Genomic DNA, 16951 nt, shown 5'->3' with positions numbered 1-16951 from the left:
CCAAGTTCTTTGGAGTTTATGCAAATAATACATAGCACACATTGTTATGTTGCTCTTCATCCTCTATGGAGGCCTATTGTCATTAATTTTATATCCTGTTCCCATGAGAACTGTACCTTTTACTCCTCTTTGCATTCTGTTCTTGATGGATAGTCTGGTTTCTCACTTGGACAACTTATCCCCTTTCCCTGACAGCCCATTTAAAACCATCTTCTATTAAAAACAGTTTTCCATCAAGGCATCTAGATAGTCATTTCCCTTGTTTTTCATCTGCCTTCTATCTGAGGCTATTCCAATTGTTTTACAGTATACAGCTGCCACTAGATACTAATGACATTTTCACTGGCAAGTTGCAATTCCCAGCCTTGTTTCTGTATATTTGATTGTCTTCAGTATTTTATGTGAGTTGTAAACACACTGGGTAGAAACAACTCAATAAACGACAAACAGTAAAATGAATAATAAAAAGTTATAGTCTCATAAAATGAGAATGAGTGGGCCCCTCTCCCAAATAGAAGTAAGCCAGGGGCACCAAGATATTACGAAAGTGCTGGATGGCTGCTATTTTCCCTTAAAATAGTCTTTTAGTCCCAAACTTGTTGTTTTTGTAATCCTCCCCCTGCAATATGCAATTCTCTTTTCCTTCCACTCACCATCTTAATCACTCTACAAAACATAAGCATTCATTTATCATCTGGGCCACAAATCTTAGTGTCATTTCTTATTGCCTTCTCTTCTCTCTAACATTCAAAAATCTACCAAAGTCTTTCTGCTTTTCCCTTTTTAACACTATCCATCTCTAACTTATCTCAAAGACCAGACTTTCTACAATTGTGGGGAACTGGAAGTTTCAAGGTAAATAATTTATTTGGTGAGATTATCCCTAATCTTATTTTGTAAATCTGTATATGACTACAGCCATATCCAGAAATTCTATAAAGGCCTTTAACCCTCCCCCCCAATAAATTGTAATGTAAAATACAAGGCAGATGTAAAGTATATCAAATTTTAAAAAAATTGTACCTGGGTGAGGAGGTAGGGAAAAAATCAAAATCTCAGCTGTTAGCAAGTACAAGACTCTCATGGGTGCCTTGTTGTCTGACTCTTCCTATTCATTATTCAGATTCCCTTTTATTGTTTTGTGCTTTGCTCACTTTAACATAATACCCTTCAGTTTTTCACTATAAGCTCACCATTGTCACTAGCAAGGAGTATGAGATTTTATTTTTTATCTTTTCTTTAAGGAAAAGTTTTTACTTTCAGAAATGCATAGTTATTTTCTCTAACCTAATGTCTTTTTTCTGTTTTCTTTTTTTTTTTTTTCTTTTTTTGAGACAGAGTCTCACTCTGTTGCCCAGGCTAGAGTGAGTGCCGTGGCGTCAGCCTAGCTCACAGCAACCTCAAACTCCTGGGCTCAGGCGATCCTCCTGCCTCAGCCTCCCAAGTAGCTGGGACTACAGGCATGTGCCACCATGCCCGGCTAATTTTTTCTATATATATATATTTTTTAGCTGTCTATATAATTTCTTTCTATTTTTAGTAGAGATGGGGTCTCGCTCTTGCTCAGGCTGGTCTCGAACTCCTGAGCTCAAACGATCCGCCCACCTCGGCCTCCCAGAGTGCTAGGATTACAGGCGTGAGCCACCGCGCCCGGCCCTTTTTCTGTTTTCATTAATGTTTCTGGCCGGGCGCGGTGGCTCACGCCTGTAATCCTAGCACTCTGGGAGGCCGAGGCGGGAGGATCGCTCAAGGTCAGGAGTTCGAGACCAGCCTGAGCAAGAGCGAGACCCCGTCTCTACTAAAAATAGAAAGAAATTATATGGACAACTAAAATATATATAGAAAAAAAAATGAGCCGGGCATGGTGGTGCAAGCCTGTAGTCCCAGCTACTCGGGAGGCTGAGGCAGTAGGATCGCTTGAGCCCAGGAGTTTGAGGTTGCTGTGAGCTAGGCTGACGCCATGGCACTCACTCTAGCCCGGGCAACAAAGTGAGACTCTGTCTCAAAAAAAAAAAAAAAAAAGTTTCTGAACATGATTTTAGACATATTTCCATATGCTGAAGAATAACCCCTATTTGAGTCATATATAAACAAGTTCCATTTACTTCTTCATTTTAGTAGGTAACTCTGTGATCCAGACTCAAATTGGTCTTCCTAACTGAGTCACATTGTTAAGAAAATGTAGTTCCTCACTATTCCCTTAGCTGTGGTAAATCCTGTTTCCAAATATGGCTGCAACAATATTTCTCATTCAATATGTTCTTTTGCAATGTGACTGTGGCACTCTCTCATCAACAAGTAGTCTATTTTCACTGCCTTTGAATCTAGACTGGCTTATGACCTATTTTGACTAATAGAATGTCCTCTCTAAGGCTGGGCCTTAATGTCTTAGAATGTTCTTTCTTGGAACCATCTGCCATGCTGTGAGGAAGCTCAAGAAGCCACAGGAAAAGACATGGAGAATAACCGAGGACCTTGGCCAACGACCTCAACTGAGCTCCCAGCTGGAATGTCAATGAGGTCATTTTAATTAATTAATTAATTTATTTATTTTTGAGACAGTGTCTCACTCTTTTGCCCAGGCTAGAGTGCCGTGGTGTAGGCCTAGCTCACAGCAACCTCAAACTCCTGGGCTCAAATGAGGCCATTTTAAACATTCCAGCCAACTTAGAGCACTAGCCAACGCTCTATGAGCTAGAACTGCCTGATCAAACCATAGCATCTTGGGAAATAATAAATAGCTGTTGTTTTAAGCTACTGCATTTTGAGGTGGTTCGTAATGCAGTAATACCTGACAATTTCACCTGTTCACCTCATCACCTTCAGACCTCTGCAAAGAAAAACAACTTACTTTCTGGGTCTTCATTATCATTTTGGCTCTATGGACAAAGAGGCTAACCCTTCAGTGATTATGAAAATGGCCAAATAATAATCACAATACTAATTAACACTTTTCCAGTGCTTATGATGGTCCAGGCACTGCTTTAAGTGTAATATATTTATTCATATATTTAATTTTTAGAACAACTTTTTAAACTAGTTCTATTATTGTACCCATTTTACAGATGGGAAAAACTAAGGCACAGAAAGGCAAAGAAGCTTGTACAAAGTCAACCAGTAAGTGGTGGAAATCACCATTAGAACCCTAACCATCAGACCCCAGAGCCACATGCTTAGCTACAGTGATGTCTTGCCTCCCATAAATAATGCTTCAAGCTTACCAGGTTAATCCTAAAATGACTTAGGTGAGTGGAGTGTTTTTTTCTTTAATCTGTGTTACTTGGTCCTCCTGCTTTATTTCAGAAAGTCCTTTAAGGCTTTGATTGCCTCATTTATTGATTTTAGGTTCTGGGCTATGTCCCATGCTACCAGTTACATTTGGAGAAGTCTAGTGGTAGGAAAGTCTAAACTAGTTGACTATTCCTCCATTCACAGTTCAGGGTAGGATAGAGCGTTTGCCCAGTTTTCCCAGGTTCCGCATCCCTGTGCGGCCACCGCAGAGGGCAGCAGCGTGACAGGCAGCCAGGGGGCGAGAGGGGGACGGAGAAGCGGAACTGGTGAAGGCCCCAGGCGGTGCAGGGGCGGAGCGGGGTGGGGGGGAGCTCTTTGCGCGTCCCCTGCGCCTTGAGAACCAGGCGAGAGCGCTGCCCGCAGTCCCTCACCATCCTCCAACTGCAGAAGGAGACAGCTGCTTCTAATGACAAGGGCCACGGCAGCCAAAACCAGCCCAAACCGTGCCAGTCAGACGTGAAGTGGAGGAAAGTCTCTGTGCTGCTTATGCGACTGCAGCCTCAACAGTCCCCTGCCTTCCGGTCTGCCCCGGCTGGAGCTGTCAGGGCAAAGGGTGTGATTTTGCTTTAAGCAGCCCTTGAAGTCCTCCTGCTTCCCATTTACCTGATAACTGCCCTAGGGACTCTGAAGGAAATTTTTAAAGGCTAATTATAAAATTCAGTAGGCCCTCCTCCTTCTACTGTATTAAGAAGGAGGCCTTTGGAGACAGACAGCCCTGGGGCAGAGCTGCATCTCTGCTGCTTTATTACTCTGTGGCTTTGGGGAAGTTGCTTTCTTCTCTGAGCCTCAATGTCCTTAGCTGTAGAATGGGTTAGTGATCTGTATCTTATGCGCTTGTTGTGAGGAATAAGTCAGCCCTGTAGTCAAAGCCCTTGGCCTCGTGTATACCAAGCAACCATCAGGGTAGCTATTACTTATGTACATGGTCTGTGGACTTAGCGTGTGAGCTGCAAAGGGTAGAGCAGGTGTTTCGTGCTCTACTATACAATGTTTGCTCAGGGAAAAGATAATCACCACAATCTGTTTTAGAAAAGTGCTATCTTTTATATTCTTCCCTTTTTACTTCTTATTTTATTTTTGTCCTCTAAATGCTTTGGAGATATGTGGTATGAAACTGACTTCTCCTAGCACTCTGAGAGGCCTAGGCGGGAGGATGGCTTGAGCTTAGGAGTTCAAGACCAGCCTGAGCAAGAGCAAGATGCTGTCTCTACTAAAAATAGAAAAAATTAGCTGGGCGTGGTGGCACACGCCTGTAGTCCCAGCTAGTTGAGAGGCTGAGGTAGGAGGATCACTTGAGCCCAGGAGTTTGAGGTTGCTGTGAGCTAGGCTGACGCCACGGCACTCTAGCCCCGGCAAGAGAGTGAGACTCTGTCTCAAAAAATAAAAAAAGAAAAGAAAAGAAAAAGAAACTGACTTCTATAAGTTTAAGAAGTATTTGGGTCTTGATCAAATGCTGTTAATCTGAGGCTGAGGGGTTTCCAGTGGTTCGTGAATCTCTTGAAATTGTATGCAACATTGCTTGTGTTTACGTGTATGTGCATTTTGAGGGGAAATGATTTATGATCATCAACAGATTTCCCAAAGAGGTCCATGCTTGGACAAAAAACTGAGAGCCCTAATAAAGAACTTTCTTTTAAATCTTCTATTGAAAGTAAGTTGAAGGCCTTCTTTGACTTAAGACAAAGCAAGTGCTGCTTTGCGAAGCACTGGAAATGGATCCTGTTTTTCTTAGCCAAGGACTGGTCTCTTTTTTCTAGCGTATCCCACGGGCACAGGTAATGCCATAAAGACAGGACCACGGGGATGAAGAGGTATCGCCTTCTCTAATTACAGCTAACAAAGACCCAAGCCTAAGGTCAGCTGCACCTTCTGTCTCTGGGAGGTCACTTAAGGAGTAGACCTATAATTAGGATTTGCTACCTGAAACATAATTCTCAGGATGATGAATGTATAAATTATGTCCCTAGACACATACCTGAGACAAAACCCTAAGGGCTGATGCCCACAAGGGGGTGCGTGTGGTATTCTTTATTCAGTGGGGATTAATAAACGAGAATGGTATCACTGAGAATCTTGGAAGGGGCAGGTGTCCAAGAGGCCCTTTTGACGTCTGCAATGGGGCCTGACAGCCCGTGCACTGACCTCCATAATTTATGCCTCTGGCGCAGAATCTGTGCAAAGCAGGAATGGCCACATCAGCATTGGGATTTAAAGCTGTCTTTGCTCACCCACAGATCCTCTTCCTCAAATTGTTTTTTTTTTTTTTTTTTTTTTTTTTTTTTTTGAGACAGAGTCTCACTCTGTTGCCCGGGCTAGAGTGAGTGCCGTGGCGTCAGCCTAGCTCACAGCAACCTCAAACTCCTGGGCTTAAGCGATCCTACTGCCTCAGCCTCCCGAGTAGCTGGGACTACAGGCATGAGCCACCATGCCCGGCTAATTTTTTTGTATATATATATATTTTAGTTGTCCATAATTTCTTTCTATTTTTAGTAGAGACGGGGTCTCACTCTTGCTCAGGCTGGTCTCGAACTCCTGACCTCGAGTGATCCACCCGCCTCGGCCTCCCAGAGTGCTAGGATTACAGGCGTGAGCCACCGCGCCCGGCCCTCTTCCTCAAATTGTAAGGATGATGAAGCAGCTCATTGATTTCACTTTATTGTAAAAGAAAATTATTATTATTTAAATGAAAATACAGTCGGGGCAGAGTATAATTTAATGTAACTTAAGAGTTCAGTTGTTGCTGACTATTTTTCAATTGTTATTGTTACATCTCTTTAATTAACAGGAAATTCATAAATTAAGGAGTATGCAATATAAGCCTAATGGAATATATTAGGGAAACATTTTTGATCCATGCAAATAAATTGGATAAGCTGTGGGTGCACCTGTTCCTAGTCATGTCCCAGGAATATGTGAAACTCCAGCACAGGATGAACGTCTGTTGGTGTCAGTATAACAATAACAAAGCAAAGTTGGCTTTGGGGAGGGAAGTCTTTGGTGGGTGGGGAGCCACCATCTGCAGCTAGCGCCCAGCACGGCTGCGTGTTCTGATGCCCATGAACCAGGAAAGGGAGTCTAAGGCTTTCAAATGATTTTCCCACTTCACAAAACTGTTATAAAATAAAATACAAATCCTTCCTGAATGTTCCTAGCTTTCCTTCCTTTAGGAAGTTTTCGGTCAATGGGAAACAAAGCCTTATTCAAAGGATTAAAGCCGTAGTCATTCTATTGTTTATGGCTTCAATAATGTGGCTTTCCTTCCACAGACAAAATTTTCAATTCACAAATCATCTAAAAAACAGGAAATTTGGGGGAAACACATGACTATGATAACAAACAAGGGATCTATCATGTGGTATAGAAGTTTACACAAAGAGGCATCCGATTTTAAGGGTTTTTTTTTTTTTTTTTTTGACTGCGCTGGGTTTCTGGATGCATTCTAGGAAGATCATTCCTTAAAAGAAAAAGCCATATGGCTTATAACGTAAAACTGCTCAGTTCCCACCCCACCCCCAGAGAAGCACGGAGGAGGGGAAGCAAGTTCTGGCTATATTTTCGTGGCTGCACTCCAGGCAGTACAGTAGAGGCAACAGGCAGTCTCTGAAATGCCCTCTTCTCCCTGCTATCCTTAGGTCTCTGGGTCCCCCCTCACCCCATGCAAGTCCCAGGCCCTTATTTAGGAGATGGAGGAAGAAGGGTCAGCCACATTGGTTAACAGGGCTGGAGGGAATGTTTGAGGGGGAGACAATGGCCATAGGGAGCCATGGAGGGTTAAAGAGGTTGTGGAAATTAGTCACTACTTTTGCAAGCAGCTCGGTGGGGTGCAAGGATAAAGCAGCAGCTCTAAACTGTGAGCAGACAAACTCACTTTGGAAGTCTATCTTAGCCACTTCTAAATAAACTATCAAGAGAATTATTATTTTATTTAGATTCCTCATTTTGGTGACAATCTTTTAATCCATTGAGCTATATGCTGAAAGAAACATAGATCCTCCTGAATATTAATTTTTGATGTCCACGATTCCCCAACACCATGATTTTTCCCTCAGTCCCTGTCTTTCCCCATTCCTTTTAACTTACATCCTCATGTTTCCCTAATTGAAGGAAGACAGAATCTATTTGCTTTCTAGCATTTTCTTCTACGGCTCTCGCTACTGGAGGTGTGGTACAGATCCCAGCAGCAGGAACAGCAGCAGAGAATGCAGAATCTTGGGCCCCATCCTGTGACTACTGAATCAGAATTAGCATTTTAGCAGGATCCTTGGTGATTTGCATACACGTCAAAGTTTGGGAAGGGCTGATCTATACAGATCTTATCTGTAGACCTGACTCATAATCCACACTCCCCAAGGCTGGCAAGATCCTACATTCTCTGGCCCTGCCCAGTCTCATCCCATATCATTCTACCTGTCACTCACTAGCCTCCAAGCCTTTGTACTCGCTGTTCCCTCTGCCTGGAATGCTCTTGCCCTATCTTAGTATGGCTGGCTTTTATTTCATTGTGGTTTCAGCTTAAATGTTACTTCCTTAGAAGACGTTTCCCTGACCACTCTGTGAAGAACCACTCCCAACCCAGTCTCTCTATCCCATTACCCTGTTTCATATTTTTTTTATGGCACTGATTGTCATCTGAGGTTATTTTATTCATTCATTTTTGGGGCTGTTTTGTTCAGGGTTGTTATTTCCGGTGCCAAGAGCAGTACCTGGCACATCGAAGGTGCTGAATAAATATTTATAGGATGAATGAATAAAGTTTTGAGGATCATGAGCAGTGAGAACACAGGCCCAGACAATTCTAAGGTAAGATCTGGCACCTTCTGAGCCAGCCCAACAGCTTTCAGTTAACTGACCTAAGACCAGTGCTTTTCAGTCCCCAGGGCAGTAGTGCTCAAAGCCTGGTCCCCTGACTGGTTGCAGCCGTATCACTGGGGAACTTGATAGAAAGGCAAATTCTCCAGCTTCACCATAGACCTACTGAGTCAGAAACCTTGGCAATGGGGTTCAGCAATCTGTGTTTTAATGAGACTTCTAGGTAATTCTGATGCACTGCCCCAGACAATACCAATATCTTACCTGTGTAGAGAACCCACAGTGTTCACAGCCATTTTACATATATCACTGTTGTTCTGGACTTCAAAAAAGCCCTGAGAATAGGCAAGGCAGGTGTCATTATTCCCATCTTATAGATGAAGAAATTGAGCCCTAAGAACTGATTTGGTTTGCCTATGGTCATACTGTTTCATCAGAATCACTTGGGATGCTTGTTAAAATTGCAGATACCTGAGCTCTAACCCAGATCTACTGAATCAGAATCACTGGGGCTGGGGCTCTGAAATCTAGATTTTTTTTTAAATCTCCCTAGGGTGAAGCTTCTAAAATTTGAGAACCAATTACAACAGGAAACAGTAGAATAGGAATGAGAACTCATAGCCCCTCATTCCTAATGCTCTTAGAGGATCTTGAGAAGGATAAGTACAAATGATACTGATCTTTAGTACCCTTAGTGAAAATAGTTAAACCAAACTCTCAGTAATTCTTTCACCTTTATTAGACCCTAACCCGGTTTGCTACCCTTGTCACTAAGGAGAATGAAATTCTATGACAATAGGCTGTTTTTGTATATAATTTAGTTGTGATTATTATGGAATCAACTAAGGTTTGGCAGGTTTTGTTGGTTAGTGTGTGATACAGGAATGTTTATCTTTTCTGCTGTGAGAATCATTGGAAGGTATTGGACCTGTTTGGGGCACTCCTGCAGTTATTTACCAATGGCTGTGCTTACTTTCTTTTCCTAACGTCTTCTAATTAAGAAGAAAATTTTAGAAAAAGAAAAAAAAGTCTTCAAATCCAACAGCTATGGTTGTTTAAGCAATCATTATGACCACAGACATCATTAATTTACCTGAGTAGTCTGGAAAATGCTAATTAAAAAGGCTTCACATTGGCAGGTAACTCCCAGATCTTTTTCCTGCCTGACCAACTCCCCCCAAACTCCAGACCCATAAATTCAACTGCATATAGAACAGCTCTCTTGTAGATGTCCTGCAGGCATCTGAATCTTCCTGTGTCCCAAACCAAATTCATTAGCTTCTTCCCTCACCCATCCATTCTTCCTCCTGGATACACTCTATAAGCTAATGATTATACATCCCATCCACTGCATCATCTTAGCCAGAAATCTAGGCATTGTCTTTGGATTCCTTCCTTCCTCCCTCAGGATAGTCAACCAGGCCTTTCATTTTACTTCTCAGCTCTGTCTCTAATCCCTCCCCTGCTCTTCATCTCAGCTCAGCTCTCCCTCATCATCTCCTGCTTGGGCTGCCATGATGCCTTCCAAAGTGGCCCCCTCATCTGTGCTTCTAGTTGACTTCATTTCCCCTCTTCCATGCTTCCGACCATATGCTTTGGTGCCATCAAACTGCTTTCACTTCTTTTTTTTTTTTTTTTTAAAGAGTTTTCCGTTTTAATTTCTGAGACACATGACACATCTGTGTCAATGTCAAGTCTTGAAAGGTTCTATTACATTCACAAGGCACACAGGAAACTTCTCTCCTGGCAGCGGAAAAATCAAAAGAAGAGAGCTTCAGGGAGTTCAGTTATCACCCACAAGAAGTTTCAGTTTCTGAAGGTTTTGGCTCTCCACACCACTGAAGACCACCAACACTCCCTGGTTGTCTGGCACCTGCATATGGTCTTTCTGTTTATTGGGCTGTAGGTCCATATCTTCACCATCTTCATAACTTCTCTTGGGGCGACTGGGAGTGTAGGATGCTGAAAAACTGACTTCAGCTTGGTTTGTGTTAACATCAGCTTCTTTCACCCATGCAGATTCCTCAGGCACTGGAACAGAACAATTTGTCTTTCCAAAATGGTGGTTTGGGGAGAGCTTAAATCAACTTTTTGTTGAGGTCCACAGTCTGCTACATCTCTGTATTTTCCAAAATGAAGAATACATGCTTTTGTGTTTTGGTTAACTGTTTATAAACTCTCACGTAAAACTCAGGCTCAAACACATCCTGAATCATACAATGAAATTTCACAAAACTAACTGGCTTCAAATAATGAAGGGGAAGTTCATTCAAAGATGGTACCCATTAAGAAACATTATTTTCCTTCAGCTTTTCCTTAAAATATTCAATGGCTTTCCTTTCCCAGGTAGGACTAACTCCATTTTGGGCTCTTTTTGAGGGAGGAGCCACTGTACCCTCACTCTCAGTCTAAAGCTGCTTTCACTTCTTAATGATGTCTTATCCCCCTGTGCCTTTGCACATGCTACATCTGCTCTGTTGATTTTTCTTTTCCCATCTCCCATGGATGACAAACTCCTACTTGTTTTTCATGATTCCACTCAGGTATTATTTTCTGTCTGAGGACACCTCAATAGCACCCTCCCACCCCACCCCAGACCGTGGAAAAGTTGTCTTCCATGAAACCGGTTCCCTGTGCCAAAAAGGTTGGGGACTACTGCTCTATAGAGTAGACTGTTCCCTCCTTTGTGCTCCCAAACTAGCATGTAGTCTGCCTTCATTATAGTACCTTGCTCTGTAGGCTGCATGGCCTTGTTTATATTTTCTTCTCCTTGTCAGAACATGAATTTCTGACTCATGCTCTAATTAACATGTCATCTTAATGCTTGAATCGCCACCCTCTGGTAAAGAACCTGGCCCATCAGAGACACTCAAATGTGTTCGGTGATTACCTGTCTAGAGGTCTGGATTCCAGAAATGGCTGAGGGTAAGAGGAACTAAAAAGTATTGAGCAACTATTACGTATGGAGAGTTTAACACTCATTATTTATCTATTTTTTACAGATAATACTTGGAAATGGATGTTATTCCAATTATATACATGTTGAAACTCAGATTCAAGGTAATCACATTACCCGCTTGAGGTCTTATAGTTAGTTAATGATAGTGCTTAGAGTTTTCTAGCATATTCTAACTCCAAACTCCACGTTCTTCTGCTCATTCCATGCGGACCTCTAGTCTGTTAGTCTGGCACAAGCCATATGTTTTAGAACGATTTCCCACTCGTTGTTTGCAAAATGCTAACATATTTCATCTCTAAAGGTAGTGGTGATATCATGTGTACTTTGGTGGGCTCCAAAGATGGTCCCCAATAAGCCTCCTGGTATTTATGCCCTTCTATAGGTCCTCCTCCCTTCTGTGCAGGCCGGTTCTGCGTAGCCAGTAGAATAGCAGAAGCAGTGCTGCCGGGCTTCCATGGTGGGGTGAGAAGAAGCCTCTCAATGCCCACCCAGGACTTGCTCTGGAGGAGGCCAGCTGCCATGTGACATATCTGACTCCCTAGAACCTCCATGTTGTGGGGATGCCTAAGCTGGCCACGTGGAGAGATGTCTGGCCGGGACCCACCATCCCAGCCATGTCAGCTCAGGTACCAGTTATGCGAGTGACGAAGCCATCTAAATGTGCAGCCCCAGCCACCATCTGACTGCAACTGCATAAGACACCCCAAGTGAGAACTGCCTAGAGGAGCCTCATATTATCCTCTCTCACAGAACCAGGACAGATTGTTGTGTGAAGCCACTCTGTTTTGTGATGGTTTGTCAGACAAGCAATAGGATACTAGAATATGATTATTTTTTAAAGAAAATAACCTGATATTCATAAGCACAGCCTTTCAAGCGTCTTTTATTGTTTTCCCCTTTATGTGAGTATAGTCTGCAATGTAAGGAGATTTCTTTCTCAGCCCTTAACAAGATTTATGATCTTGATCATGTCTCTTTATAATAATGTCATTGAACTCCACTTGCTTCAATTCTAAAATGAAGGGTAGACTAGTTAATCACTAAGGTCCACATTGGTTTCAAAATTGTATCATTGCCTTCAAACTATCAGGGAAAATTGACTTCTTCTCTGATAAGTTTTAACTTGCAGTAAAATTTTATGGGCACAAGAATTTTAAGCAAGGCAGTGAATGCCAGGCAACTTCTGACTCAGCACAATGCTGTCTGTTAAACAGGACACAAAAAGGAGTCAGGAGCAACTTTAAATCCGATCCTTTAGCTCCTTCTTCCTGAAGCAAAATTCAAAGAGATGATTATCTGTAACAAAAGACTTGAAAGAGGATTCTCATGTTTCCCTTAAAATCTGTTACTCAAGTCTGTAGGGTAACTTCAGGATTTTTGATGGAAGATTCAGATTTGCATAGTTGACTCAGTCTCCGGAAGGTCCCTACACTCAAATGCTAAGTTTAGGGCAAGTGACCTGAGTGATTCCTAGAGGAAATAAACTCTCGCCTGAGAACAACAGCTGAAGTAAAATCCCATAAGCCAGGAAAACAGCCACACAATCACAGTAACAGGTGGTCAGTTTCAAAACAAATTTCAAGGTCTGACTCGCCCGGCACCTGCTCTAGAACCACAGACAGCAGCGTAACACTGTCTGGGTCCACGTTAGGTCATCCCTGCCACGCTCTAAGGAAGATTAACTATCTTTATTCGCAGAGCTAGTCATGGTAGGTTAGATGACTGCCTTTCTGTGGTAGTAACTCTTGTGTTTCCTTCTGAGAGGGAGAGGGAATGAGTGGGAATTTGGGAACTGAACAGCACTTTGGAGATTAACCAGTTCAACCCCCTTAATGGCTGAGCAAAGGGAAGCCCAGAGGAGATAGGTAGGGACTCACTCAAATTCACGTAAGGTATAGAAGCAGAAAATCCCTCATCCCCATATTATTATGAAAAAATTTAAACACACAGCAAAGTTAAAAGGATTTTTACACAGAATACCTTATACCCATTTCCTGGATTCTACAGTCAACATTTTATTAAACTTGTTTATCACTTATCTATCCGTCCTCTGTCATTCTACCTTTTTTCTTGGATGCATTTCAAGGTGAACTGCAGACATCTGTACTCCTTCCCTTAAAGCAGCATAGTTTTTTTATCATCATATTATTTAATACCTCAGTTTTATATACATTATGGAATTAGGAAAAATTACAAGAAGTCACTGGACCCCATAAACGTAAACTGGCATCAGCTAGTCTAACAGAGAACCCGACTTCCGCAGACCCTAACTCCAAGGCACTTGAGGATTCTTACTAAGAACAAATTCCAGAGATGGTAGAAATACTAGTCTATTGACATCACTGCTTACGTTGTTCCCTCCACCTGGAATCCTGCTTTTTCCCCTTCCTGCTCCACTTGTTGAAATCCTGTCCATTCCTCCCAGAATGATCTCTGATGTCTGCAGGGAAGATAAATCTCTGTTATACATGTATTCTTGTTTTAAGGAAAAAAGTTATTTAAAAATATGAACTGCCACCTCCTTCCCAATGCCTTTCCCAAACCCTGAGTTTTAATCTTTGTCATCTGAATGCCCACAAGTCTTCATTGCTACTTTTCCTATCTCCTTCTACCTTGTTACAGTTTAGCGTTTATTTATCACTACTACTGTTCCTCCTCCTACTAATACTTATGGCTAATTCCTCTTTGTAGGGGACTGTATCTGAAGACTTATGTATCTGTTACAGGTCTTTGCATGGAGTCAACATTGAGCAACATGTAACTTCAAATTTCAAATCAACAAAATATTGTTTGGGCAGCTTTCTGCAAGATCTTAGGAACCGTCTGTACCCGAGTCCACTGAAGAGCTTGTTTAGTGTGCGTATTTCCAGACCTCTCACCCTCGGAAATGCTGATTCAGTAGTTTTGAGGCAGGGGTCTAGGAGGCTGCAGCCTTAGCAAGTACCCCCGGTGATTTTGACACAGGTAGCACAGGGGCTGAACTTGGAGAAATTTTTTGGTCCACATCACCAACCTTACTTTAGGTTAGGCCTTTAATCGCCTTTAAACCAGCAACCCTCATCTGCCTGTCCCTTGAATGGATCTGGATAAAGGTGTGGCAAACCAGGCACCAGTCACGGTGGGGTGTGACAGTCATGGTAGCATCCCCTTACCACATCGTCTGCTGCCACTCACCACTTCTGCTGTTGCCACCAACCCCCAAGTTTCCCTTTGTCACTTCCCCCTTGCCACCACCAACTGCCACTACCCCTCTGCTCCTTAGTCTCCAAGGCAGTCAGATCCAGTGTTGAGCACCTGAGAAAGATGGGATGAGGGTGTTCCCATTCTACACTCACAATCCCATGTCTGGGAGCAAAAGAACACCTACTTCTGACCCTGGCTTCTTAAGAAGTCCTGCAAACCTGCTTAGAAAGTTGGGTCCATGGTTTAAAGTTCCTGCTGCCTTTGATTTTACGAGTGGAAAGTGAAGTTGAGTAATAGGTCTCTTGCCCAAGTGTTAAGGGCCACCACAAAGCATAGAGCAATGGAGACAGGACTTGATGACATGCAGTTGGTGCCCTCCTCTAGGCTGAGTGTCTCCGTGTAGGAAAGGCTGACCGTGGTCATCTCCACTGTCTGCTCTTAGCAGAGTATTTCTTATACATACTGAAATTTGCTTTCTGTCAGTTGCCAAAGGCTAATACTATGAAAAACTCTGGTTCAGAGGGTTGTTTCATGAAGCATAACCTGCTTTAAGTTTTAAGTTTTGAAATCAGTTTCTCTAAGACATTTCCAGCCTCACCATTTTTAGTTCAACATAGATTTCTCTATTGCAGTGGTTCCCAAACTTTAGCAGGCACCAGATTCATCTGGAGGCCTTGTCAGAACACAGATTTCTGGACCTCACCCACAGAGTTTCTGATTCTCTAGGTCTGGGAACGGGCCCCCAAATTTTCATTTCTAACAAGTGGCTGGACGATGCTGATGCTGCTGGTCTGGGGAACACACTTGGAGGACCACTCTTCTAAAAGAAGGCAAAATGGGGGTACTTGTTAGACCACTTGCTGTTCTGCTTGCCTGTCTTCTTATGTCACCATATAGCAGTGTTTCTCAGCCCTAGCTGTCCGTTAGAATTACGTGTGAAGCTTTTAAAACATAGAGTCTGGGTGGAATGCTCAGACCCTACCTTAGACCCAGCTAAGTCCACAGCTCTGGAGATGGGACCTGGGTAGTTTTTAAAAAGATCCCCAGGTGATTCTAATGGGGATCCAGGGCTGAGAACCACAAGCATATATTAATAGCAAGCTCTGACCCTATTCTGTGTTAACATAGGATTCTCATTTGACAAATGTATATTGACCACCTAATATACGTCCTAGAAAATGATAAAGCATATAAGAAATGGTTCCTGACCTCAAGCAGAGATAGATCACATGCCCAAATATTTAAACAAAAAGCTGGTCTGTGGTGAGTGCCAATTAGAAGAATAAACCATTACTGAAAACAGAAGGCTAGATGATCCAAGGTAAATCAATGCTGCACTTGATCCTCACATTGTGATAAGTTATGTATGCCTCTGCCACACATGAAACATATCCCTTTGGTGGGGGAAATTGCTCATTTATTGGTTCATTGAGGATGCTCCAACTGATTCACCATGGTAGGTGTGATTGAGCCATGGAAATGATGGAACATTAAATCAATAGCTAGTCAGCTGGCGACTAGTCCTTTGCTAAGTATGCTATTAAGGTTCTGTTTCAGAAGTCCTGCGCTCAGTAGAGGTGAACCTTTTCAGCAGAGAAATACAACATGAATTACATTTAGAAAATACTTCAATCTGGAATTTTTAAATAAACATTACTTAAATATGAAAAAAATACCTGAAATTATTTGTGAATCAAAAGAAAAAACCAACTGGGTTCAAATATCAAACCATATTTAATTTGCCTTAAAAATAAGTTCTTATTTGCATCCACTAGAATACAAGATAATTTAATGATTCAATGACAGCTGGCCCATGGAGGGGAGAGTTTCTAGAAAGGAGTAAATACCCTCTTTGGATGTTACTTATACATTAAGGGCATTACTTAATTCATCGTGTTATTTAATTTGGTTATATCTCTTTTTTTGAGATTTTGTTTTCATGTTGGGGGAAGTTTTTCCGAGAGTAGGAGATCCCAATGACAGCAAAAGAGAATTGTTTTTAAGAAAAGGAAATAAATACTTTTTGAACTGTGACATTTATTTCCATTCAGAAATGTTGGAGGCATCACATTAGCCATTACAGGAGATAACATGAGTATGATGAAGTTGCTCTCAAAGAAACTTATAACTTAGTAGAAGGGAATATAAGTACCTATTTGAAGCAAAATATGATACATGCCTGTAGAGAGGAATAAATTTTAATGAGGCTTCAAAGAGCTGGAAGAAGAGGTCAAGGTTCAAAGAGCCTAAGATAAGGCATAGGACTGGGGTTCTGGTACAATGCATTACTGCGTGGCCAATTTTCAAAGGCCAGCTGTTCCCGGTCAAATGAAGACTGAAGATGAGAAAAGGTGCAATCAATGGGAAAATCAGGCCACCCTCCCCTATTTTCCTGGAGATGCAGTTTCGTGATCAATAGTTTTACAATCTCATTTCAGAAAGCAAAATGCAAATGAATCTGAGGTATTCTTCTTAGTTCATTTCTTACTAATAAAATCCAATTTAAAGGATTTTATATGTTGGTCATATGGCTACTAATATTTTATTAAAATGTTTAGCCTCATTAGTAATCAAAGAAATAAAAATTAAAATAACAATTCAGTCATTGTTTTTGGTCTATCAAGTTGGTAAAGATTTAAAATGACCACCAAGTGTTGAGGAGGTTCGGAGGAACAGGCTTCCTCTACCTGTGGAGTACTCCTTGGTTCA

The sequence above is a fragment of the Eulemur rufifrons genome, chromosome 1 (genome assembly GCF_041146395.1).
Source record: "Eulemur rufifrons isolate Redbay chromosome 1, OSU_ERuf_1, whole genome shotgun sequence".
Lineage (NCBI taxonomy): Eukaryota > Metazoa > Chordata > Mammalia > Primates > Lemuridae > Eulemur > Eulemur rufifrons.
This window is presented reverse-complemented; position numbering follows the sequence as displayed.